Source organism: Podarcis filfolensis, assembly GCF_964270895.1.
Source record: "Podarcis filfolensis genome assembly, chromosome: 6".
NCBI classification, from domain to species: Eukaryota; Metazoa; Chordata; class Lepidosauria; order Squamata; family Lacertidae; genus Podarcis; species Podarcis filfolensis.
Window position 1 is genome coordinate 66,999,785 of NC_139609.1, and position 24,563 is coordinate 67,024,347.

Sequence of the window (24,563 nt, forward strand, 5' to 3'; positions counted from 1 at the left end):
TATGAGCTCTACCCATAAAAATCTATGTGGAGGGCCCCTCCACACAGCCACCAAACACACAGGTGATGTTGCCCATGTGCACATCGGTTTCAGCGGGTGAGGCTTTACAGCACAACTCCTCATGCATTTTTTCAATGCATGAGGAAGTTTGAAGCCTGTCCCCCAGCATGAGTAAGAAATGCTGATTTTCTAGTAGCTTCAGAGTCTCATTTGCTCCTTGTCTTCCTAAGGAAACTGAAAGTTTTCCCAGATGGACAACTTTACTCTTCTGGTTTCGAAAAGGCTGAAGAGTAGACTAGACAGAACCCTGAACAAACAAGGGTTCTGAGATCCTAGGAACATAGGAAGCTGCCTTATACTGAGTCAGGCAGTTGCTCCATCAAGTTCAGCACTGTCTACACTGACTGACAGCAGTTCTCCAGGGTTTCATTCCCATCTTTTAACGGGAGATGGTGGGGATTGAACTTGGAAGCTTTTGCTTGCAAAAAAATAATAATGCTCTACCACTGAGCCATGGCCCTCCTCCTGTTCCTGTTACAGAATAAAACTTAGTTCAGATTTATCTCACCTTCATGAATGAGTGCACAGGCCAAGGATGCTTTGGCTAGCTGCACAGCTGGCACTGACACAGGTTTCCTGAGACCCTACACAGCATTTACATATTTAATATAAAGGGAAGCTGTGTCCAGTTTTCCTGACCTTCAGCAAGGTTTAATTGCTAGTGATTGCTAACCCCAGAATATCAGAGCATCTCCCAATGAAGGCAGCTCTCAGCCTCCTGGAACTAAAATATCATATTCATTTTGCATGTGACTTGCATAATGCCACTGAGAAATAATATGCAAAGCCAAGGAAATTTTTTATTTTAATTTAGCAAATTTATACCATGCCTTTTGGGGCAAGGAACTCTCCAAAGCTGTTGGGGCTCACAGTGTCTTAATTCTACACGTTAGGTAAGGAACTGCACTGGGCTGAACCTGCAGAGACCCAGATAAATCAGAGGAGGGTTACAAATGGGTACATGAATCAAGAGAATGGATTAGAACATGGATGGCTTTAAAACCCTGATGGTTTTTTAAAAGGAACCAGAAAAATTCATGGAAGGTTAAGGCTATCAGAAGCTACTAGCCATGATGGCTGTGGGCTACCTACACTGTTGAAGTATGCCTCTGAACGCCAGTTCATATGTTCTTATGAACTTTAGAGGCTCCAAAAACAAGCATGCAATTTTGCAGCAAATCTCAACCATAGGTCTCCAGCCCCACTTGCTAAGACTTCTAATCTGAAAAGGCATTCCAGGTTTTTCTGCTATTAGATGGTAAATGGCACTTCAGGAAGTCAGAAAGACATTTGTGAAGTTAGCCAAACCAGGCAACAAGAGTACTGAAATATATTTATTTCCTGCAACACCGTCTTATGCATGTTTACCCAAACATAAGTACCACTGATATTCAATGAGGCTTATGCCCAAGGTACTGTTCATAGGATTGTAGCCTCTCTATCCATATGAGCCCAGGCTCTGCATGCAGTGGTGGTTCTGCTGGTCCACAAAGCCCTGCCTGGAGAGAGGGGTGTTAACCTAATCCTAAATATTATTACTATTGTTATTAAGAATTTATATGCCACATGGATTGGATTACTTTTCTTTTTATTTGCAGAGTAAATCTATCAAGCAATATGTAATATTCACACCAGTCACTTAGCAAAGCTTAGCAAAGCTTGCAGACCAACATTTCCAGACTTCATTTCAAACACATTCATTTCAAAGAGATTTAAACCAGAAATGATTGCTACATCCAATGCAAAATTGCAGGTGAACTATAAAACCCATAGATTCCAAAACGCCACTGAACTTTGCACTATTTATCAGTATTTTCTCTTGACCATGGGGAATTAATTGCTTGCAAGGCTCAACTGGTTAACATTTACACAGCATTTTGAGACCCTTGGAGCAAAGAAGCTATTTGCAGAGATTCTAGCGATGCAGAGCACAATGGTGGAATATATTGTATTTCTAAGCAAAGTATGCCCCCCAGGGAGGCATAAACTAATTCTAACTTGGGGCATGTTCTCACTAGCACATATTCCTTTAGGACACTTTATCCCCAAGGGCTTTTTAGTAACAGAAGAGAACACACAAAGTTTGAGAGTTAGCAGTTTCAGTTCTAACTCACCATTGTCCCAGACGGAGCACTTGGGGAGAATATATATCCCTTCGGTAATCACCATATGCAATAAAGGATGCTTGAACAGAATGTAAATTGGAGAGAATCAATGTGATGCCCTCCAGATATTGTGAACTACAGTTCCCATCAGCCCCAGAAAGCATGATCAACACCCAGGATTTATGAGAGCTGGTATTACCCAGCTTTTAAAATACTGCAACCCAGTTGTGAGTTAGGATCCACAAGCTGAGGACCAGTGATCTAGAAGTAAAAGGGATGGTGTAGATTCAGCTAGTTGGGACCCTGCTGTCACAGTGACCTTTGTTGTGAAATATTCAGGTCAATGTAGGTGTAGAACAAACCATCACCCTGTGCAAAGAGTGTCTGGTAAGGAAGGGCAGCAAGAGAAAGCCTATGGTCCCACAGAGAAGCATCTTTGGACAGATGTCTTAATGCACCTGAATCCATCTTCTCACCATGCATACAAATACATATGTTATCCAAATGTTATCTTTCCCAGCTACTTTACCTGTTTTGAGAAAATTCCATCCTCCCAGTACTCAAGAGTTATTTTATAGGTCTGACAATGAAATCCCCACCTAACACCACACATCTATTGTTGCATGGAGCATGCTCACATAACTATTTATGAGCACTTATTCACTATTACCTGTGACATCCCTGGTGGCATGTAATGCCTTCCCTACCCGATGCAAATGATGTTTTGTGAACTTTTTCCAAAAAATGGTTACTTTTTAAACAACCTTTTGGTCCTCACCAGACTGAATACTTCTTCGTGTGCCATCCCTTAAACACTGTTTGTGGAGCCTTTTAAAAGGGAGACGATAAAATCAACCAAGATAACATAGAATCATACAGTTGGAAGGGACTCTGAGGATCATCTAGTCCAACCCCCAGCAATGCAAGAATATGCAGCTGTCCCTTACAGGGATCGAACCTGCAACCTGGGCATTATCAGCACCATGCTCTAACCAACTGAGCTATCCATTTATTGCATACTGTATATCTTTTTTTTCTTTTTTTTGCAAGCCTTCTCCCCACTCCCATCATTTGAAATTAGTTCTACGTTGTACAGTCTCCCTCCCCAATACTGGAGTGCACAATTGTGTGTAAATACACACACACACACACACAGTTGATCTGTTTCAGCATAGTTACTACCACCTCCCCTTTGCAGCAAGGCCATTTCCCCATCCCCTACTGTGCTACTCTTACTGGATGAAGGCTAAGACTAGCACAGCAATTAAAAACGTGAGAGGTTTTCCTCTTGCTATCTGTTCCCCGCAAGATAAACATAACTCCATATGGTCCAATACAACAAAAGTCTCCTTATTGAAAGGAAGTTCAAGATCGCGAGATTCCCCCCCCCCTTTTTTTTTTTGAAAAATGGATATCCCATCACACAAATTCTGCATACACACCCTTACCTGAGAGCAAGTTCTATTGAACTGAATGGAATTTGCTTCTAAGTAGGCATACATAGCATTGTACAGTACTGCGAATCTGAAGGGCACCATCAGGCTTTAATTTAGCACTTCACTAGCAGCGAAGCTTCCTCTTAGGCACCCCCCTCCCCGGTTCATAAGTCCGCAGCAGGCTAGTCGGGCTTTGCAGCCTCAGGAGTCTGAGCCAGGACTACACCGGGCAACCTGTGAAATGCATCTGAGCCTGTGCAGAGTGCCAACTTTCCCCCACCCCCAGTGTCAATGGCTTCTAACGGACAGCTGGAGACGAGGCACACCTCTCTTCTTTTGCAAATGACCCACTGAAGACATTGATTTTTTCCTGCTGCAGCCTCGGATTCGTTTCTAAAACAGGATGGCTAAGGCGCGGGTATGTGGGGCGGGGCCCGGAAAACACTCTGCATATACTCAGCGGCACTATTTGGGGCTGAGCCCCTGTCTGAAGCCTTCACAGGCTCGGGGTCCCGGCAGGGAGGCGCCAAAAGGCGAGCGACGGCGCCGCCGCCGCTGCCTTCTGCAGCGCGGGCCGCCCGCCCTCTGCCGCCTCCTGCAAACTTTCGCCGCAGAGCCTGCCGCACTCCCGGGGACGCCACGCCAAGGCCGGCCCCCTCCTTCCCGCTTGCTGCCTTCCCGCCGGATTCCCCGGCCACGCCGCCTAGTCCACCGCCTCGCCTCCGAGTTTGCCAAGGCACTTAGCAGAAGGCGGACAGAGAGAGCGAGTGTGTGTGTGTGTGTGTGTGTGTGTGGCGCGCTCGAGGTCTGCTGCACTTTTGCTGGCGAGGAAGAGCCGCACTGCTGGGGGATTCCCTCCTGCCTTCCTTCCCTCCCTCGCGCGGGGTCTCCACAAGCCACGAGGAGCCGCAGCCTTACCGGGTGGGTCGGTGGGCGGGCGGGCGGCACTCCTCTCAGCGCCAGCCTGGACGTCGCAGAACTTGGGCTCCTCGCGAAGCTCCCATCCAGGCGGCGGATGCGGCGGCGGGGCCTCCCTCGCTCCCTCCCTCCTTCGCTCTGCAGTAGTACAAACACACACCGCGCGCCCCGCTCCCTCCGCCTCAATTGTCATGCTTCTCACATCCGGCTGCACACAGCGCGGATGGGCCTGGCCCTCCCTCCCTCCTCGCTGGGTGATCCCGGCGGGAAATCCGGAAGGCGGACTCCTGGCCCGGGCGAGGGGGTCGGGGGGCGGCCTTGCCTCAGCCCCTCCCCCGGGCGAGGGCCAAGTCGGGACAGGCAGAGCAGGCGCCTGGAACCTCCCTGAGGGCTACTGAGGGCCACATGCCTTTCCCTGCGGTGGGTGAAGCTCGAGGCAGCAGGGGGCACAGCAGCGAATAGGAACGTTACTTTGGTACTGTAGGGCTAGTTTACACCCCTTCCTGCCGTCTATCCACCGGACAGAGTTCAAGGACGCTCTTGTTTTCTTTATTTATTGCATTTAAGGTAAAGGGACCCCTGACCATTAGGTCCAGTCGTGACCGACTGGGGTTGCAGCGTTCATCTCGCTTTATTGGCCGAGGGAGCTTCCGGGTCATGTGGCCAGCATGACTAAGCCACTTCTGGCGAACTAGAGCAGCACACGGAAACGCCGTTTACCTTCCCGCCAGAGCGGTACCTATTTATCTACTTGCACTTTGGCATGCTTTCGAACTGCTAGGTTGGCAGGAGCTGGGACTGAGCAACGGGAGCTCACCCCGTCGCGGGGATTCAAACCGCCGACCTTCTCCTTCTGATCGGCAAGTCCTAGGCTCTGTGGTTTAACCCACAGCGCCACCCGCGTCCCAATTCATTGCATTTATATCCCTCCTTTTCCCTCCAAGGAGCTCAAGTTCGTGGACATGGTTCCCCCCCCACCTCATTTATTGCCCACACTAACCCTGTGAGGTAGGTCAGGCTGTAAGGCTGTGATTGGCCCAAGGTCACTCAGGGAGCTTAGTGGCCAAGTGTGGATTTGAACCCTGCTCTCCCAGGTCCTAGTCCAACACTGTAACCACTACACCAGCTAATAAAAGCGCTCAGAGGTTTGGAAGCAGGGTTATAAGGGGGCTGGCGGCCCACAGACAGTATTGAGGGCTGCATTTCCCCCCCCCCCCTAGACCTGAGGTTCCCTACCCCCAGGGTTAAAGAGACAAGGGCGCGACAGCAGTCATTTCCCCTTTCCTCCCTCTAGCTTGACAAAGGTTATGGTCCAGAGAATTCAATTTCTTTTATTGTGAGATATAAATTATTGATGCAATCACAGTTCTGCTCCAGTGCAATGTGTGATCTGCTATAAGGAACTGGTTTATATTCTGGTGCACATTTCACCAACAGCGTTATGAGCATGTGCAAAATACAATTCTATATAGTTAACTTAAATTAGGGGTATCCCTATACATTTGGGACTAGGAGCGCAGCTGAGAGATCGGACAATGAGATTTACAGCACAATGTTCACTCAGAAGTAACCTTACTTCTAGCTGGCATACCTCCAGGTAATTGTGCATAGGATTTGAGCCATAAACACTATTTTATTCAAGAATTTATCAACTGCACTTTAAACAGTTTATAACTTTGTTTCAAAAGTTTAAACAAATAAAAATGTCAAATGCTTCAGTATAAACTGGTTTGGAAAATCACGCTGCTATATGTTGTCAAGCACTGATTTAATTTAGCATAGAGGGGAGTGATGAAATGTTTGTGTGTCAACTTGCTTCTTAGCACATTATCCACATGTGGGTCCATGGCACATGCCTCATATAACTTCAGTTTCTTGCTTTAAAAACTGTCAACAGATTTTTTAAAAAACAAAACAATATTTTTACATCCCACTTTTCTGTATAAAGTACACCATGCAGGCTTTGTAAGTGGAGTAATAATACCATAGGTTGGGGTACTAGTGTGTCATGATGTGTGTATACAATCAACAGCATGCTCATCTATGTTGGGATAGTTGACTGTCAGGAAGAAAAAGATATCCTAAAATAGAAACAATTTTACTTGCCAGGGAATAACAGCCTTTCTTTAGCAGTGGGTTTGCCTGTTATGGACAATTTTTTAGTAACTTTGCTATTTTACAACTTATTAAAATATTTACAGCCTGCCCAATACCAAATGGTAGAAGAGTGAGATACACAAATAATGAAAACTCCAGATCCTCTTAGGTCAGTTGTCTGAGATTTAATTTGAACGTTTCTCTTCTGTTTGAACCTAAGCTTCCTCATTACTCTAACTTGGGTAGCCAATGTGGTGGCTTTCAGGTGTCATAAATTACAACTCCCACCACCCCTGACCATTAGCCATTAGCTGGGGTTGATGGAAGTTGGAGGCCAAGAAATCTGGAGGGCAGCAAGTGGACCACACAATGCATCCACATTATCACCCCTGCTGGAGGTTGTATGTTGCTAAGTGAACGCAGGAAAGGAGCTTGGGTCTGATTTCCAACACTGGTTTCAACTGGATGGCTGCTGTGCCCTCCCACCGCCCAAGGTGGTGAAACATGCTGTGAAGCAAGAGAAATGCCTTCCATCCCTTTTGCCAAGCACTGTGGATACATTAGGGGTGCAGTCCTGTTCACATCTGAGAGTAGGTCCTATTGAATTCAGGTGTCCGTGTTTCCATAAAAACTTTCCTAGGCTTGGTCTACATGGCTGTGATCATATGCTCCATGCAAAGGATTGTTCCCTAGGTTCTCTTGTTCACTGCAGTTAGAACACTGGAAACTGATTTATACTGAGTCAGACCACTGCTCTGTATAGTTTAGTATAGTCTGGCAGTAGTTCTTCAGGATTTTATGATCTTTATCAACGACTTGGATGATGGACTCAAGGGCATCCTGATCAAATTTGCAGATGACACCAAACTGGGAGGGGTGGCTAACACCCCAGAGAACAGGATCACACTTCAAAACGACCTTGACAGATTAGAGAACTGGGCCAAAACAAGATGAATTTTAACAGGGAGAAATGTAAAGTATTGCACTTGGGCAAAAAAAATGAGAGGCACAAATACAAGATGGGTGACACCTGGCTTGAGAGCAGTACATGTGAAAAGGATCTAGGAGTCTTGGTTGACCACAAACTTGACATGAGCCAACAGTGTGACGCGGCAGCTAAAAAAGCCAATGCAATTCTGGGCTGCATCAATAGGAGTATAGCATCTAGATCAAGGGAAGTAATAGTGCCACTGTATTCTGCTCTGGTCAGACCTCACCTGGAGTACTGTGTCCAGTTCTGGGCACCACAGTTCAAGAAGGACACTGACAAACTGGAACGTGTCCAGAGGAGGGCAACCAAAATGGTCAAAGGCCTGGAAACGATGCCTTATGAGGAACTGCTAAGGGAGCTGGGCATGTTTAGCCTGGAGAAGAGACGGTTAAGGGGTGATATGTTCAAATATATAAAAGGATGTCACAGAGGAGGGAGAAAGGTTGTTTTCTGCTGCTCCAGAGAAGCGGACACGGAGCAATGGTTCCAAACTACAAGAAAGAAGATTCCACCTAAACATTAGGAAGAACTTCCTGACAGTAAGAGCTGTTCGACAGTGGAATTTGCTGCCAAGGAGTGTGGTGGAGTCTCCTTCTTTGGATGTCTTTAAGCAGAGGCTTGACAACCATATGTCAGGAGTGCTCTGATGGTGTTTCCTGCTTGGCAGGGGGTTGGACTCGATGGCCCTTGTGGTCTCTTCCAACTCTATGATTCTATGATTCTATGATTCTATTTCAGGTGGACATTCACAGCCCTACCTGGAGATGTAGGGGATTGGACCTGGGCCATTCTGCATGCAAAGCAAGTACTCTGCCACTGAACCGAGAAGGTCAACATTTCTGCTCTGAACAATAATTCCCATTTAGGATAAGGTGCTTGAAATTGCAAGAAATTAGGCAGGAATATTTAGAGGTTCTATGTCTGGGTGTCACACAAGTGCCTTCTGAAAATGGGACAGTCTGTTCCAATCCTCCTCCACATCCAGAAAAATTGATTTCAATTGATTTCTGAAAATAATTGATAATGCAATAAGGGGAAGAAATGTAGCTAATGCTATAAGGAAGTTGGTCAGGCTATAAAGCTGCCTGGCTCGAGATGTACAGCAGCAGCAGGAGAAGCCATTCCAAACTGCCATTGATTTGATCATAAGCAGCTAATTGATTCTAGCCAAGGTCTTTCTCATCTCAGAGACACAAGATTCCCTTATTAAGCCTGGCATTAGTTTTTGCCTCAGCCTACACCACAAATTTAACAAGAAACAAATTACAGGAGTGGAGTCCTGTAGTTCATAAGTCTTCTGAGGTTAATTTCTTTGTACTTCTTGCAAAATGGGGGAAAGTTCTCACTTGCCTTAGTGCACAGCCAAAAACGCCAAAGAAAAGAATGGTATTTCAGTTGCAAAGCATGAAAACCAAATATGAGATTACATGTGCAGTTGTGTGCGGGGAAGGCAAATATATGAATCCCAGTGGACTGCGTGTATGGGATGGATAACAAAGAATCAGCTGGCTGTCTGGATTCAAAACATGAACAGACTTTCCAACAGGAGAGAGCTCCAGTAGCAGAAGTTTAAACTCACAAAAGTTAAGCAGCAGCAAAGTGTTAGGAATATATGTTACTAGACTTATCTTATCCCATTTACAAGGCTCCCCTCTTTCTACTCCTTTTGCAATGAACAGACCACACACTTCTAAGTTTAAAATGCTTTACTTACAGATTCAAAAGTCTGATACATGTGTTGTTCCATGCATCTGCAAGGAGAACACAGGCAAACTCTTATTAGGAAGAAAATACAGAATATAGTTCCAAACATGTGTTCTAAGTTTGAGAGCAAACTTAACCAGAGAGAAAGTGGTGCAGAGAGAAAGGAAAAGAAAGACGCTTATGGAGGAAAGGGAGTGTGACCTAGTTAAGTCTAGGAACAGAACTCTGTGGTCCCAACCCCTTCATACACTAACTAGCTCTCAGGCATAGTTATGTTTGACTGCAATTTCCCACAGTGTGTATAACTTTAATTCTATGCCTACCTTTAGTAACCCTGTGCACTAAAAGAGACATAGAAAAATAACTCATAGACCTCCAATACCACATCATAATGTACATACAAAAGGAATTTTCAGATCTGTATTTTTCCACATACTACATCAAGTTGATTGAGTTATACACATGGATGGCAATGTGCAAATCCATCATATTTTTTTAAAAAAATTAATCTCCATTTATTTCTAGAATAAATAACCATTTTTGCATGCAGAAATGTGCAAAGATTTGTACTAGGATGGAGTGTTGGCAAAGATAAAAACTGATAACAACATGGTCTAAAGACAAGTGAAGGGTTTTCCATACAGAAGCATACTGGATTGCTAGCAGAGACCAATGCAAATATAATTTGCTTCAGCTGTTTCACTGCAATTGCAGAGATCTGGGTTAATGTGGGAGATTTTCAGTGCCTAGAATTCTTAGCTGCAGTCTTTCTGGAACTTCCAAACATGGTGTATTTTGCTCAGCCTGTGCCATTGTGCGGATGTTAGGACCTATAGGCTAAGCAAGATTAATGTCTTCCTGGGGAGGGGCGATAGATTGCTCAGGAAAATATGGTTTGCATACAGAAGATCATAAATGCAGTTTCAGGCATCTCCAGATCTGAGAAAGACCTATGCCTAAGGTCCTGGAGAGCAAATGCATTTTGAGTAAACAACTTTCCTAGATGGACCGATGCCTGGACTCAGACAGCTTCATATGTTCATTGAGTCTGATAGAGGTCTATACTGATCACAAGTAAGAAGCCCATGCGCTGCCAAAAAGGAGGATTTGCATCACCAGAAAAAGAGGACAAAAGAGAGCATGCAATTTGCATGTGCTGATTTATATGTATATATGCAGATATATACATAATTACTAGAATTTAAATAGAAATTAAATACAACTCACCATATTTGCTTTCCCAGCACACTAGGAATAACTGCTACGAAGTTTTAAATTAGGCAGTACCATTATTGCAGGTACAAACACAGCAGCAACTTTGTGTCCCATTCTTTGAGCACTTACAATTGGCTCTGTCCTTTGGGACTGTCTGTCTAAGATGCACCCCACTGTATTGAACATTGACAGGGGGTGGTCTACATCTGGGCTGCACCAAGAGTGGCTAAGACATAAAACAAAGGTATCCCATGGCACCTTTAAAGACATACAGATTTACTGCACACATGGCATGACATTTCTCCTTTCCTTTTTATATTCCCATACTTTCTTGGTGCTGTGGGAGACATAAACTCTCACTGATTCAAACATGGGGGCTTACCTGTAGAATAAGAGAATAGGAAGGGACCTTGGAGATCAATAATTCCAAACGCCTGCACTGTGCAGAATCTACAGTGCAGGATGGAATTACAGGATCCCTGATAAGTGATGGTGGTTTAGCATCCTTTACACTATTTCAATATCCCTTACAACAGTCCTATAGGGTAGGCTAACATTATCCCCATATTTCATGAGTAAGTTGCTGAAAACGGGTTGAACGGCCAAGATGCAATTTGGACCAAGGTCTTCCTGGAGTACAGATCACACCCTCAGCCACAACAGCACACTAACTCCCAACTCCTAACCCCATCTGAGCTCTGCTATGTGATACACATCACAGCATACATTGGAAGCCACCTGCTCCTGCATGGTAATTGATTTTTCCAAGGAAGGCGAATGATGAATGTCAACACAGTACAAAGAGGAAGGGTAGCGAAACATCAAGGGGAGTGCAAGGCATCCAGCAAGCTATGTGACAGGATTTTCCAGACTCATCACACAGCTGATTGCTTGCAGGATGAGGACCTGCAGGGTAGCGCCAGCCTGGGCCTATTCAGCTGTGGAGGTGGTTAACTTCTTAATTAGAAAACACTGGAACCGCCTTTTATTTTCCCCACTGAGCAGATGGATTAAATTGCTTGTGAAGACACTTCATTTCTTGCTCTGATTATGGAGGGGCTGCACTGATGCCCTAACAGCCTCTCAGGGACAGCACTTGAGAAGCAGCAGTTAGGGGTGGAACTTTTTCCCATTTTTAAGTCTCTTTTTGCTAAAGCAAAACAATTCCCATCCATTTCCCTCCATCACTGATTGCTAAATGACTTTTGGGCTTTCTTTTAAAGCTTGTCTACAAGGCAATGTTGTGTCGTGTTAACTAGAAGGATGAACTTAAAGTGTTTTTATTAAACCAATGTCAACTCCTGTTTGAGCAGTCTGCAGGGCACTTTGAGGGCCCTCCAGTGGGCTCACCTACTACCAGAGGCAGGGATTTAGTAGGAAATTAAAATGGTGGCTAGCGCTGGCCTAGAGATATATTGGACAGACTTCATGGGTGTGGCCTGCTGGGGTGCTGGAACATCTGCAGGTGCCTAAGGATGCTATGTTCTGATGCTGGCCCTGGCATTCTAGAACAGACTCCCACGAGAGGTGGTGGACTCTCCTTCCTTGGAGGTTTTTAAGCAGATGTTGGATGGGCATCTGTCATGGATGCCTTAGCTGAGATTCCTGCATTGCAGAGGATGGACTAGGTCCCTTCCAGCTCTAAGATTCTATGATTCTACTCTAAGAATAAACTCATTGGGTGATACCCAGCTAAGTAATATTCAGAGCAGATCCATTGAAATCAATACATTTGTTACTGAAGCATGTTGATTTCAATGAGTCTCCTCTGAGCATGACTGACATTAGCTTCATTTGTAAATGCATACTTTTCCAGTTCCTGTTTAAATTAATTTTCTTCCAGTCTAAAAGGACTTTGGTTTTGCAGTAAAATAAAGAGAGGAATGTTCATTAATTTAGCAGAGCCCTGTTATATTATTAGCACAAGGGGACATTGGCCCGTGCATTAAGATCAGCAGATGAGGCCCTACTTGTGATCCCTTCGCCAAATGGGATCCACAGGACACAAGTGTGTTGCAGGGCCTTCTCTGTGGTGGCTCCTTGTTTATGGTGTTATTCATATTCCCAGGCTTCCGGGAGGTGTGAAGTTTAATGCTGATTGACAGAATTTGCTTTATTCATTTCCTGCTGCCGTGTAGTTTTTAAAAACTGATGTTTTATGTATGACACAATGTTCTATGTAGTTTAGCCTTCAAAATATTCTTAAGTATGCTTTTCATGTTATATTCATTTGTGCCCTGAGACCATTTGCTGCTAAACATGCTAAATAAATACTGTAAATGTGGCCCAATATCCTGTTGTCAACCAAGAATCTCCACAAGAAGAGGAGGAGTTTGGATTTGATATCCCGCTTTATCACTACCCAAAGGAGTCTCAAAGCGGCTAACATTCTCCTTTCCCTTCCTCCCCCACAACAAAGACTCTGTGAGGTGAGTGGGGCTGAGAGACTTCAGAGAAGTGTGACTAGCCCAAGGTCACCCAGCAGCTGCATGTGGAGGAGCAGGGAATCGAACCCACTTCACCAGATTATGAGTCTACCGCTCTTAACCACTACACCACACAAGGCAATGACATCCCTCATACGGAACTCCTGAGCATGGTGAGCTAGGGTGGCTGGGTGGAGAAGAGGGCTGGCCCTCTGCACTTTTAAAAGCTGTGTAGAAGAGGGAATTTTGTAAGGTGTAGCTTAAGGATGAGGAGCCTGAGGTCCAGGAGGCAGGTCACATCCATCACCAAGCATGCTTTGTGCCCTCCTTGAGCTCTTTTTGTGTACCCTCCATTATTTCTCCAATGAAAATAGGGATGTCCCGTTCCATAATAATTATACTATTTATACCCCACACATCTTACTGGGTTGCCCCAGCCACTCTGGGCAGCTTCCAACATATATAAAAACATTTAAACATTTAAAAAAACAACCTTCCCTATACAGGATTGCCTTTAGACAGCTCCATACCCTCCAACATTTTTCCAATGAAAATAGGGATGTCCTAAGGAAAAGCAGGACATTCCGGGATCAAATCAGAAACAGGGACAGCTTCCCCAAATCAGGGACGTCCCTGGAAAATAGGGACACTTGGAGGGTCTGAGAGTGAATGATAAAAGGGAGGGGTGTGTGAGCGTGTAGAAATCAGCCCACAGGTAAAATTCACATTTGTTGCTTTGCCCCTGGCCCCAGTGGCAGGTGGCCCCCAGAACGTTATCCAAAAGGGAATGTGGCCCTCTGGCTGAAAACAAGCACACAACCATGATTTAAAGGTACAGGAGCCCTGTTCTTCTTCTTTTTTTTTTTCACTTGGCCATGCTAGGGTGAGCCCTGAGGCAAACTAAGCTGAGGCTAAGAAAGCCAAGATGATTCAAGGCTGCTCAGTGGCTGAAGGGGGACCTAAGTGGAAGGAGGATGGGTTGCGTTATAAAGTGTATTTTGTTTTACTGTGTTTTAGGTAGATTGCATGTGGAAATACAAACCTTATAAATAAGTAACTTTAGGGCTTTGGGGCTCGGTACAATCCACTGGAATATAATGTAAAAGATATTTTGTTGGTACTGCTTCAAGGCCAGCCATTTGAGATGAATTTATGACAAGATTTGCACCAGCATGAATAAGCATGTGCCCTTCCTGACATACTTTGTCCTCAAAGGTCATATTGCTTTGCAGACATTTGTGGGGAATGCTTTGCTTGCCCCCCCATGAGATAGAGCAGTATTAATAGCCCTAATTATCGCTATTTATGAATCCTTGGAATTGCTGCCATCTGTCACAAGCACTGGGGTTTTCCGAGCTATGCTGCTCGTCGACTCAATTTTCATACAAGCCACGTTCATGAAAATCACAAGGCTACCCTGGGATGGTCCACTGCTGCCTGGTTTTGTGTGATAAAAACCATGCTCACCCCCAAAGTTATCTAGGATTTATTGAAGGTATTTTATCTTGTGCAAAGAAAAGCTTCCCCCGGACTGTTTCCCCTCCTCCAATCCAAACACACACACAACTAAGCACCCATTATCTGAGTTGTACATGATGGGAAATGAGATCAAATGCCACAAGGCTCCTCATTCTTTCCCCTGGCCACTGATTCTCAAGCGGGGACCACACAGTGTTCCCGATGGCCACAGGTGCCTTTAGCCTACCTCTAGCTTGCCTTTCGTATACCAGAAATCTAGGCTGGTGCATTTAAAGCCGATTAAAGGTCTCTGTTGCTCTAGCACAACAAATCCACTTTAAAAATCACAGAGAGAGACTTTTTGTGGTTTGAAAAGTGATGGGGAAATGAATGGAAAAGAACGACTAGCTGGAATACATGTAAAGGACGGGTGCAGGATGAATGCTCCTGCAAGTGCCTTGTAAACAGATCAGAAGGAATGCTGAATAAAGACTGGAGACAGTCGGACCACCACGTAAGCTTTGTACAAGCAAATCAGGAAGAATGCTAAAGAAACAGGTGATCCATCTGCAGGGGCACAGTGCCTCTCCTGAGTGATTGGAGTCTGTTCCTCTTCATCCATAATAAGTCCACGAATGAAGCAAGGCAATGTCTCTGCAATCGGATCAATAAAGGCAAAGAATCATTAAAGCCTCATCCCTGGTGGTGTTTAGGCAGGCAGTGCAAACATTCCTCCTCTGCGTGGCTTTAAAGGTTTTGACTGCTGCTTTTGTGTTCATGTTTACAGTTTTCGTATCTGTTATTTGGTGGCATTTTCTTCCATTTGTGCAATCCGTTTTCGGTTATTTATATAAAGTGGTATATAAATATACTTTTATATAAATATGGTAGGAAAGAGACCATGCTTGCACCACCTAAAGCCAGACCCTGTTGTACCCAGGATGCAAGAAGAGGTTGAGGGTAGCTTTCCCATCAATCGTGTTACTGCAGCCCTGATGATTGGCTCCTTTTCACATCTTTTCTCTGATTCTTTTCTCCCCTTTGTCTCTATTTCTACCTTTACATCTTAGGAACTATGTCCCCAGTACTATGCCCTCAGAGACAGCTATCTAGAGAAAGCCAATATCCCAGGAGCCTCGCCACATGGTCCCCATAGGTAGCTCATGCCGTCTGGCTGCAACAATGAATGTTATACACAAAGCATGGGAATCAAAGGTGAAAAGGGAAGACTCAGTCCTTTGTGTTGCATTCCGCATAACAAATCCTGTTAGTCCTTATGTATAATGCTGGAGGCATGAATCCATTTTAAAATCTATTTCATACTTTCCTTTATATGATCAAAAGAGCCAAAGGATAGACTTGATCCTATTTTTCAAGCAGTTTCCCCACCAGCCCACAAGGGTCTCAATATTTTAGTTGAGGAATTACAAATATACAGAGGAACCATGCTCATCCCGTGCTGAAATGCAATGGGTCCTAGATGGGGACAGCACTCAGGAGCAGGTACACAGTCTGGGGGTGCTTCTAGATCCACCTTTGGTACTAAAAGACCAGGTTGCCTCAGTGACTAGGAGCTGTGCCTGTTACAACAGCTTTGAATGTTCCTGGAATAAGGGTGCTTGGTAGTTCAGGCATTGCTGACTTCAAAACTGGATTACTGCAACATACCTTATGTGGGGCTTCCCTTGCACTTGACCTGGAAAGTGCAGTTAGTACAGAATTTTAATTTTATTAAAGAAATCAGCAAATGATCTCTGCCTCAGCTCAGGATACAAGGTTCATTGGACACATCAATGGGATCTAGAATACCAGTCTTGAAAGACCTACATTGGCTCCCAGTACGTTTCCGGGCACAATTCAAAGTGCTGGTGCTGACCTTTAAAGCCCTAAATGGCCTTGGTCCAGTATACCTGAAGGAGCGTCTCTACCCCCATTGTTTTGCCCAGACACTGAGGTCCAGCACCGAGGGTCTTCTGGCAATTCCCTCACTGTGAGAAGTAAAGTTACAGGGAACCAGGCAGAGGGCCTTCTCGGTAGTGGCACCCGCCCTGTGGAACGCCCTCTCACCAGATGTCAAAGAGAAAAACAACTACCAGACTTTTAGAAGATATCTGAAGACAGCCCTGTTCAGGGAAGCTTTTAATGTTTGATGGACTATTGTATTTTAATATTTTGTTAGAAGCCACCCAGAGTGGCTGGGGAGACCCAGCCAGATGGGTGGGGTATAAATAAATTATTATTATTATTATTATTATTATTATTATTATTATTATTATTATTCTTTGGAGGTCTTTAAGCAGAGGCTTGACAACCATATGTCAGGAGTGCTCTGATGGTGTTTCCTGCTTGGCAGGGGGTTGGACTCGATGGCCCTTGTGGTCTCTTCCAACTCTATGATTCTATGATTCTACTATTATTATTATTATTATTATTATTATTATTATTATTATTATTATGGCAAAAATGTCCTAACACCACACACACACACACACTGCACTACTTTTAAAGAAACAAGGTGGGGCCCATCATTTACAAGCGAGCAAGACTGAACTTACGGTCATGCGCTCCTAGGGGGGAGGGGTGCTGAGTCTGCTCACACCTGCACTGATCGTGGTGCATCCTTAGGGCGTCCAACTCTCCCTCTGACCTGTTTGGCTCCTCCAATTGACCAACCGGTTCCTTGGCTACCATGGGAACTTCACTCTCAGGAGGTGAGGTGGGGACCGACTCAATTAGCTCCCTCTCCATTTCTGAGACATCTGATATCCATGGGTAGGGTCCTCATCCGTATCCCTGACTGAGCTAACTCCACCCCTTACCTCGGGCTCCTCCTCTGACAGATCCTGCCATTCCTGCTTGGCACCATGGATCCCATGCCAGGATCAAGTTCAAGGTGTTACTATTCGTGTATGAAGCCCTTAACGGTTTGGTAGCAGTTTATTGGCCCACCAGACCACTTCAACCAGCAGAACTAGCACCATTACAGCTGCCACACAATACTCACCCCACACTTATGAATATTCTCTTTGGTAAGAGAGCTGCATTGCAAAATTTGGAGTAGCATGAATTCTGATTGATGGCTGCATTTCATTTTGCGAAAATTCTCAGTAGTGTGACTTTTGATTGATGGGTGCATTTCATTTTGTTTTGGGAAGTGCAAATGTGGTAGGTGAACTGAATTGAAATTTGTTCCCCATAACCCTATCCAGAACTATTGGTTTTGCCCACAGGCAAACTGAAGCACTAGTTGAATTGTATGATCACCAGCTCCCAGTGGCAGCACCTCCTTCCCCTAACCGCCACCCAAGGGGCTTCTGAGGAACCATCTTGCCCTGAGGGAAGTGAAAAGAATCAGATTAAACTTGAACTCGTGAAGACAAAGCAGCAGGAGAAGAGGCACAGCAAAATGGAAGAAAGAAAAGAAGAGCAAGCCAGCAAATAAGGAGAACAGGTGCAGTACATAGTATGTATAATTCTAGCCGTCTGGGTAACAAAGCCAACCATTATAATACTGTTAGGGTCACCCCAATCTCCAGGATTGGTGCGAGATTCCAGGGATCTTGGCACTTAACTGGGGTTTTCTTTGGAAATTAGGCACAGCGGAGACTGTAGTGTCTTTATGCTACGTGGTTTATTTACTCATATTGACAACCTGTGTCTATATGGTGAGAGAGAGAGAGAGAGAGAGAGAGAGAGAGAGAGAGTGTTCAGAGCATTCACAACTCATTATTATCTTTGCTCCTTTCTTATGAGCAGCAGGCTTAGGTCTACAAACAGAGGAACCAGTCATGCTGCCTGTCCCTTTGTTATACCCTGCTCTAGCCAGGCGGCCAAGAGTTCTGTTGCCCCCAATTCTCCCCCACTTTTCAAACCTTTTGCAAAATGCCACAATTTCCCTTCAGTCTATGTCATCCCACCCCTCCCTGTCTCACACAGGCTTAACCTTGTCATTGTCATGACTTCCCCAATGAGTGGATGACTGGCCATCATCAGCCTTTGTTCCCCTTGATGGCATATTTCCTGGTGATACCCTGATGCAGAAAAAGGTTGGCAGGCATTTTTACACTATCAAACAGCTGTCAGCTCATCTACATTCTCAAAGCACTGATCAAACACTAGCACCCAGGACTCTAGAGGGGGTCAGGGCACCCACAACATGGGGGAGTCAGGGTACCCACAAAATCCATAGCAGTATTTTTGCTCCTCTCTCCCAATCCCCTTTCCTTGAGTGTTGTGTTTCTTTAGATTAGATTTTTGTTAGCTGCTCCGATAGCCTTTTTTTACGTGAAGAGCAGGGTAAAAAAAAATGCTTTCAATAAATAATAATATTTATAAATAAAATGTCTTTTATTGGGTTTTTCAATCTTGGTGTTTGGGAGCCTGTTAATATGGAAGACCTTAATTCAGAGCTTTGTTTTCTCATGTTCAGTATTGCCTTGACTCTTCAAGCAAGAGAGTTTCTGAAATTAATGATGCCTTGCCCTGCTCCGTGTGCTACTGTGATGGCATTTACATGGGAAATTAGAGTAAGACTGTTGCAGATGACTGAGTGCCTTTTTCTGAGACAGAATTCAAGCCTCCCTGCTTTTGCTTGGCCTTAAATGGATGAGCCAATAAATATAACTAAATGCTCACTCTGGGAATGTGTTCTGTCTTCTTTGTCATCATTTATGGTTCATCTCTGTAGGAAAAGATCATCTGCCTACCATATTTTATCACATCACTGCCTACCCAAAAGCTGGGATTTTCAGGAAGCCAAATGGCACACCAGACTGTGTGATGGTAAGATGCAAATGAAAACAAAGAGAAAACAAACAAAGCTGCTTATTGGCCGGGTGGGTGGGGAGGTTAATGGTGGTGATTGTTTTAGTATGGCAAGATCTAGCACCAACTGGTATAGTCAGCTCTACAAACCCTAGAGGCTGCTTTGCATGTCTGACAGAGTATGCTGCTATTAGTATACTGGAGTTAGATCCTAAGATGCTGGTGATGTGGAAGTCTTCGGAGCTAAAAGCAAAGCGTTTGCTAACTCTAGGTGGAATCATATTCCACTCCGTCAACCTGCATAGCGGCACCAGATTCCAGGCTTCCCACAGTCATCTGGTTAGTCACTGTGAGAACAGGATTCTGGACCAGATAGACCACTGGTCTGATCCGGCAGGATCATCTTATATTCTTATGTAATTCTTAGTACTTCCATCAGTTGTCTCGCCTGTGGCTCCCCCACTTTACTCTTAATGCCTTGTCTCCTTGGGGTGATCATGGCCTCTAGCCCAAACCTAGCTCCTGGACCCCAATCTGGTGATTTGAAGTTATATGGGTTGTTGCAGAAAGAGTTTCTGTTGTACATAGAGGGCCTCAAGATCAAAGGAAAGGAGACAGGCAATCAGGAAATGGAGGGACTCAGCTTCCCTTTCTGTGACTGAGCAGCTGTGTCAACTGCAAATATAATGCACTGCATCCCTAACCCTATCACATCCCTAACCATATGTGTTCCTTTTGATTCCAACCACAGCTTCAGCTTCTAAATCACATGCTACCCTGATTCAGATATTCCCACTGACATGTAACTTTAATCTGACATTTGAATTAGTATATGTACCCCCGAGGACAATCTTGGAAGCTACAGCTGATGCATAGGATCTCCCCAGCCCACCTAAACAGAATGCTTGGGAATACTGCCTTGGCTTCTTATTTGTCTCTGAACCTTGTTCAAGGAAGTACTTGGGATCACCTTTAAAGCCTAAACAAAACTGGCTAAAGCCTAAACAAAACAAGCCCTGTTTAGGGAAGTTTTTTTATGACTGATGTTTTAATGTATTTTTGATCTTCTGTTGGAAGCCACCCAGAGTGGCTGGGGAAACCCAGCCAGATGGGCGGGGTAGAAATAAATTTATTATTATTATTATTATTATTATTATTATTATTATTATTATTACTATGGCTCCCCCATCTGCAGCCACATATGGCATAAAAATATTTTCCAACCCCACTCTCAGAAAGGGTTTGCTTTCCTTTCTTCTTCATGTCTATAAATCAGTAGGTTTCACAGCTATTGCCTCTTTTATAGAATCCAGCAGCCGCTCCTCCCAGCAAAAAAAGCTTTCATGTGCTGTTGGAGCCTATAAATCATTACACAGAAGCAAACCCCAGTGCATTCAAATGGGCTTGCTCCCATATAAGTGTGATTGGAGCTTGAGCCTCCCTCTTTTCTCCAAAAGCATTGGCCGAGGCTGCTCTTCCTGCTCCAACAATGATAGGCAGCCTAGCTTCATATCCCAGTTTTGCAACATTACCATAACAAAGCAAGAGTTAAAGAGCTGAGCTGAGCTGTTGTCTAGGATGAAGGAAACGTTTCAGAGAGGAGTTTTGGGGTCTGGATCTACCTTTGCTTCAGTTACAAGGAAAGCCGTGATATGTTATCCGGTACAATGTTAGTAAATGGTACCTATTTATCTACTTGCACTTGACGTGCTTTTGAACTGCTAGGTGGGCAGGAGCTGGGGCCGAACAATGGGAGCTCATCCCATCACGGGGATTCGAACTGCCGACCTTCCAATCAGCAAGCCCTAGGCTCTGTGGTTTAGACCACAGCACCATCCGCGTCCCTTTGGAAAAAAACAGCTGTCTGCAAATATACAGCAGGATGACAATACAAATGAAGAGGAAAGGCAGGTGACTAGATTTGTGTGTGCGTGTGTGTAATAAAAAAGCATTGTTTAGGGCAGAAATGGTGAACCTGTGGCCCTCCAGATGTGGTTGGGCAATGGACAGGGTGTTGGGATTTGCAGTCCAACAACATCTGGAGGGGCACAGTTTCCCTATTCTTGATCCAGTGTAATTGCCTGCATAGGGAAATGGTGGAAGCTAAATCTCATATTATACCAGTCTACGTAACAACCTGGCGAAGAAATATATTAGTATATTCATATAATCTGTTCATGGCTGGGCATTTGTAAGCTACAGTGTTGGTGGTCTCTCAGAACAAGCTAGTGGGGTTTGTAGCTCTGTGATCATGAATTACAATTCCCATGATTCTTTGGGGGAAGCCGAGTGCACTTAATTGTGTGTTAAATGTGCTTTAAGCACCCTTGCCTCCTTTTAGGGGTCTTCTGAAAACTGCATTGTTTAAATAGGCCTTCAAAATACAAACATCACTTTTTCACCAAGTGGGATATACTGATGTTCTTCTACAGTTTCCCTCATTCTTCCCCACTCCTAGTCCTGAGGTCCACTCATTTCCTGCTGCTCTCCAACAAACTCTCCTGAAGAGCCAGCCTGATAAAACTTCTATGTATGGTACCTAAAAACTCCATGAGAAACAGATGAGATGAGAAACTGATCTCAACATAACCTAACTCAAACAAGTTTTAAAGGAGGTAAGATTTCTTTTTAATTAAATCCAAGAAGTTTGGGAATATGGTAAGGGTGCTGCCTGGAGGTTTAAGGAAAATATGCTTTCAATTATGGATGATATTTTAATGAGTATGCACTTTCATAATGAGATACTTATGCTGGGGGCAGAGGAAAATGCCTCTTTCATATGGTTCCTCCACAGGTTCAATAAAACAGCACAGACATGACAGTGTGCCCTCCTCACAGACACATCCTCCTATTTATTGCGATAGTGCAGCCATGGAACCACAAACACTTAGAATGAGATTCTAGAATAAGAAGAGTGGGTACTCACCAGCAGGCTGCTCTCAGTGCCTGGATCACAATTTGAATGGCCTGTAAGTAAGCATAATATATAAATAAAAATAAAGTCAGCTTCAGCTCCCAAGCAAGCAGACAAAAGCAGATATGTGCAATGAAAAAAAAATTATTTGTGGAAACAAAACCAACCTAATCACTCCATCGAAGGCATGCTTTCCATAGAAGTACCGTATTTTTCGCTCCATAGGACGCACCGGCCCATAGGACGCATCAAGTTTTTTGGGGGGTAAATAAAGGAAAAAATTTTTATTTCCCCCCCAGGCGCTTGTGGTGCCGGCAGCGGGGAGAAGCGCTCTTCTCCCCGCAGCCCGCCTTCAGACCAGGTCCGGGGACAGCGGGAAGACACGCTGCGCCTCCCCACTGTCCCCGGAGCTTGTGGGGCAGGCAGCGGGGAGAAGCGCTCTTCTCCCTGCCGCCCGCCTTCAGACCAGGTCCGGGGACAGCAGGGAGACGCGCTGCGCCTCCCCACTGTCCCCGGAGCTTGCGAGGCAGGCAGCGGGGAGAAGCGCTCTTCTCCCCGCCACCCGCCTTGAGATCAGGTCCGGGGACAGCGGGAAGACGCGCTGCGCCTCCCCGCTGTCCCCGGAGCTTGTGGGGCAGGCAGCGGGGAGAAGCGCTCTTCTCCCTGCCGCCCGCCTTCAGACCAGGTCCGGGGACAGCGGGGAAACGCGCTGCGCCTCCCCGCTGTCCCCGGAGCTTGTGGGGCAGGCAGCGGGGAGAAGCGCTCTTCTCCCTGCCGCCCGCCTTCAGACCAGGTCCGGGGACAGCGGGGAGACACGCTGCGCCTCCCCGCTGTCCCCGGAGCTTGCGGGGCAGGCAGCGGGGAGAAGCGCTCTTCTCCCTGCCGCCCGCCCTCAGACCAGGTCCGGGGACAGCGGGGAGATGCGCTGCGCCTCCCCGCTGTCCCCGGAGCTTGCGGGGCAGGCAGCGGGGAGAAGCGCTCTTCTCCCTGCCGCCCGCCTTCAGACCTGGTCCGGGGACAGCGGGGAGACGTCCCCGGAGCTTGCGGGGCTGGCGGCGGGGTCTCCCCTCTCACTCTGCAGGCTTCAGCGAAAGCCTGCATTCGCCCTATAGGACGCACACACATTTCCCCTTCATTTTTGGAGGGGAAAAAGTGTGTCCTATAGAGCGAAAAATACGGTAATAACCTTGGTTTTACAGTGTCGTGTATGTTCTAAAATGGTGTCGCTGTTGCATTCAGAAAAGGTCTTAGCTGGGGGGGGCGGAATGCCTTTTTCTGTGATTCTGGTTAGGTGAAGGAATGCGAGAGAGGCGTAAGCCAGATGTGGGGGACTCTACTGTGCACTCTATTGGCCCTTCCCCAAAACAAGGACGTTCCTCTGCCTGCCAGCCCTCAGCTGCTGCATGCCAGGTCAGTTTCTTAGTGTTTGGTTGGATGAGGAGGCCGACCTGGCTTGCCTAATATGTGGGTTGGGGAGCAGGGCGGTGCTGGCCTCTTCCAGTTATGCCCACTGCAGCAGAGAAGACTTGCAGTTTGAGGAAGGGGAGCTGCTATAATCTACAGAAATCCATTCTTTCTCTGCAGGCTTCCTGCAGAGCGATGATGAAGAATGTGCCTGGTGTTGGGCCAGTGGAGCAGAGCAAATGGGGGGGGGCAGGCCCCATGTGTGTGTGTGTGTGTACACATACACATACACACACCATATGAGGGTTGAGGTGATCACCTGTTGCACAAAGATACTCTTTCTTAATTCGACCTCTCCTCTCCCCCCTCAAGAATAATCCTTGCATTCTTCCCCTTTAACTCCATGCCCACACTCATCAGTGGCTGATTTGTATTTGGTTGTTCAGAGCTTTTCTGATTGCTGCCCCATGGCTTCATCTGAGCTACATGCTGATGGTTTTGCTCCCAACTTGATGAAACAACCACAATTTCTGCAGCGCTTTTATTGTGTGGAATCTAAGGGAAATGGCTGTTAGTATTGCAGTTAGTATCACGGTGGCATTGCAAGCATATCAAGATGAGATTGGGTGGTCCAACCTCATGGTCATACCTCTTCCTTTAATGCCAAAGCAGAGGTATGTGGGAAAAGGTAAAGGTAAAGGACCCCTGGACAGTTAAGTCCAGTCAAAGGTGACTATGAAGGTGCCAGTGTGTGTGGAGAACGGTACCTACATTGTATTGTTGGTCAATATGGTTTTGGCACTGGCACCAGTTTCCTGCCATATATGGGATCAGGATGAATTCTTTGGTTTGCAAGCAAACCAAATCAGGTGCATTAATGCATCTGAGGAATTGGATTGCAGTTCATGAAAGCTTAAGCTAAAACCAATCTTTTAGTCTTTCAGCTGACACATAAATTGTTGTTCTTGTTGTTATTTTAGATCAGGGATGGGGAACTTGTGGCCCTGCAGATGTTGGATTATAACTCCCATCATCCCTGACCATTGGTCCCTCACCAGCTGGGCCTGATGG

The 24,563-nt window shown here is 45.5% G+C and overlaps 1 protein-coding gene across 4 annotated transcripts in view; it reads right to left on the bottom strand.

Moving 5' to 3' along the window:
• Window positions 1-24,563, bottom strand: part of SYT2 (synaptotagmin 2) — a 151,638-nt gene that overhangs the window by 61,921 nt on the left and 65,154 nt on the right. For 2 of the 4 annotated variants that reach the window (XM_083617536.1, XM_083617533.1), the window contains exon 2: window positions 22,101-22,141. The exons of 1 other annotated variant lie outside the window; for it this stretch is intronic. The gene's annotated coding sequence lies outside the window, so the exon portion shown is untranslated. Of the gene's footprint in view, window positions 1-4,519; window positions 4,648-22,100; window positions 22,142-24,563 lie in introns of those variants that run through there. One more of the 4 variants, XM_083617534.1, reaches the window with a different exon arrangement.